Here is a 3466-nt window from a genome sequence, read left to right as displayed (position 1 = left end):
GCTGCTAATTAGCTTTTCAAAAAATGGTAAGCTCTTAATGAGAGCTCTTTCCCTGATTTTGGATTTCGGGCCTATTCCAAGAAGCCATTGAGTTTGATCAAAATAATACACTTACCATGGGGATTTTTCTGTTTTATACCATGGAATGCAGTGCTTGGAGAAAGGGAAATCTCTTGGGAGTCCTGTGTACATTGCATTGGGTTTGGGGGTGAGGTATAGGTATTCTCACTTTCCAGGAGGGCTATGAATGTGCCTAGAACCCCATTCAGGGTTACATAGTAAAGATGATGGCAGGCTGCTATTGGCCTATGTGCATTACATCTTTCAGGTCACTCAGTGGGGAAAAATGTGTATACTTCTTTGCCAGTTTGGTGTAGTGGTTAAGAATGGCAGACTATAATCTAGAGAACTGGGTTTGATTCCCCATTCCTTCAAATGCTGCTGCTGGGTGACCTCGGGTCAGTCACTGTTCTCTCAGAGCTGTTCTCTCAAGAGTAGTTCTCTCAGAGCTCTCTCAGCCCCACCTACCTCACAGGGTATCTAATGCAGGGAGAGGAACAAAAGGAGTTTGTAAACTGCTCTGAGACTCCAAGTTAAGAGTGGGGTATAAATCCAATCTCCTCCTCCTTCTCTTTGTTATTATTTATTTATAGAATCCAAATCCCACCTCTCCAGAAACCTGCTTTTCAATCCTCTGGAATCTGGTAGACTAGGGGTGTCAAACTCATTTGTTATGATGACTGGATTTGACATAAATGGGACCTTGTTGGGCTGAGCCATGTGTGTCATAAAATGTAATGCCAGGTAGCAGAGGCAAAAACTTTGTAAAGGCACAAACACAATTAAATATTTTTTTTAAAAAAAATAAAAATAAAACAGGCTTAAAAGATTAGCACTCTTGCAATATTTTATTTAACAGTCTCTGATAATTGAAGGAAGCAAGAGAGAGGGAGAAGGAAGCAGACTTGCTCATAAGCCTGATAGGAGTGTTCTGGGAGCCTAATTTGGCCCCCAGGCCACACTTTTGACACCCCTGCAGTAGACCTTGGTTTGCAGATCATCTTCAGCAAATACAGCACATAAATTTGATCAACCAGTCCAAAGGGTTCTCTGAACTTCACTATGATCACAGCAGTGTGTATAGCTCGATAGAAAAACAGATCTTTCTTAAGTAAGTCTAGCCCACAGAAGTTGATGCCATAATAAATCTGTTAGTCGTTAAGATGCCCCAAGTTTCCTGCTTCTTTTTGCTGCAACAGGCTAACATCTTGCCAGACTGAGCTCTCACTCCTGTAGACTCAAACTCTGCTTTGGAACCACCCAAGCATTGGTTGAATATCATGCCAGCTCTGTTGTACTTCTTCATGTTCTCTAGGACACAGAAATTAGAACCTAAGGCCGCTTACTATGAGTTCCTGATCAACATCTGAATTTAGGACTTCCTACATCTCAGCTTACCTGTAGTCATTGTGATAGAGGAGTTTCCAATGTGAAGAACCAATATGGGAAAAGATACAGCAGGACCCATAGCCAGGGTGTGTTCAGCAGATGCACTCCACCTGGACCATTAATCTGTTCTGCTTATGGCTTTTTAAAAATGAGGTTCCAAATTTATGACATTGAAGTTAACATTTGAAGAATGAGAGCATTTTTAGTATAGAAAAAATGGTTGAAAAATGAACATTGAGGCCTCCCACCCCTCAAGAAGCAATCTTAACTTCACCCATCTTATCCCACTTAAGTCTACCTAGTTAATACCCCCCCACACACACAATTTGCTTTATCCTGAAAACACCCCTGCAAAGTGTAGCTAGGTGCTTAAAAGAGCTATGAGATCACTTGAAGTTTTTTATTTAAGGAAGATGTTCATTACAAAGCAGGCCAAAGTTCTGAAGTGAACAAAATCTTACCCTTTTTCGGCCAACAGTTTGTAGGCATTAAAATTTGCATAAATGTGCATTTAAAAAACCTTCACAACTATGCTGCAGAAGTATCTGTTTGTTCAGAGTAAGCCATGATTTTCCCTTCATTCTTCTAAAGCTCCAACAGGAAATGTGGAGGTTCCACTCAGCACTGAGAAAGGATGGATATACTGCCCTAACAGGCTTGCATTATTTACTGCCCTTGTGACTACTTTCAGATGAAGAGCTTCAATAGGATGATGACCATGGAGCATGAGAAGGGAATTGCCTTATTTGAAGTATGTCACATTTATAATTGCAGCTTTCTTTCATTGTCCAAATGGCTTTCAATGTCTGGAGAGTAATGAATCTGCTTGTTTTCTTTTACATATAGCTAGCAGGAGTGAACCCAGCAAAAGTGTCCATTCCATCCTAACCACAACAGCACTGTCATGAGCTCCATGCATGCCTTGGTGGCATCTAAAGTCCCCTATTTAAAGAAGCAGTCCTCTGTGCTAATATATAAGCTATCTCCAGACTTAGAGGGACTTCTGAAGTACTTTCCCTGGAGTGTGGAGATTTGCTAACAGAAAGAAACAAGGCAAACCTTCCTGTTGCCACTTGTAAGTTTTGAAAGAGGGGTCGTGTGGAAAGGAGGATTTGCAGTGGGGTCTGTTGGAGACCTCTAGATCCCATTGGACACCTGGTGACATCACTGGCAGCATGACAACAGCCTTGATTTGGAACAAGAAACTAAAGACAGAAAATATTAGAACTCAGGGGCAGCCAGTGAAGATGATGAGAAATAGATTCAGGATGTTCAATTTGAAGTACTCAATGAGTGCTTACACTGTGGAACTAGTGTAAGCACTAGCCTGCACTATCCAGGTCAGGGCAATGTGTGTCTCATGGTCACTCTGATCTTCCAAAGCAATAGGTCCTTCCTTTTCAGTAGGTAGCAGACCTGAACAGTAACCACTGATTGAAACAACATATGCACTGGCTCCCTGAACTGTTTCCTAAGAAAGGTCATCTTACCACTGCAAGTGGCAGGTTCTGTCCTGGTGTACACCAGGTTCTGTCCTGGTGTACAAAGCCAGTTTGATGTAGTGGTTAAGTGCGCAGACTCTGGGAGAACCAGGCTTGATTCCCCACTCCTCTACTTGCAGCTGCTGGAATGGCCTTGGGTCAGCCATAGCTGTTGTAGGAGTTGTCCTTGAAAGGGCAGCTTCTGGGAGAGCTCTCTCAGCCCCACCCACCTCACAGGGTGTTTGTGTCAAGCATGAGTAAAATTCCATGGTTAATTGATTGTTTTAGGGCCCTGCTTAAGCCTGGTCTGGAAAGTGCCCTGGAGGGCACAACTGTGCTGCCTTATTATTCTTTCCCTTCCCCCCTGTCCTGCTTTGTGGCTAGCAATTAGAAGTAGTGAGAACTGAAACCCAGTAATCAGCACCTTCTCGTACATCCCGTGAAGGGAGTATAGGCCATCTGGAGAAAGCAAGGACGAAGTCTTGATAACGGTATGGGAACCTAGACATTTATGATAGTTTATGTGTGAATGCTAC

This window comes from Heteronotia binoei, chromosome 12, assembly GCF_032191835.1.
Source record: "Heteronotia binoei isolate CCM8104 ecotype False Entrance Well chromosome 12, APGP_CSIRO_Hbin_v1, whole genome shotgun sequence".
NCBI classification, from domain to species: Eukaryota; Metazoa; Chordata; class Lepidosauria; order Squamata; family Gekkonidae; genus Heteronotia; species Heteronotia binoei.
This window is presented reverse-complemented; position numbering follows the sequence as displayed.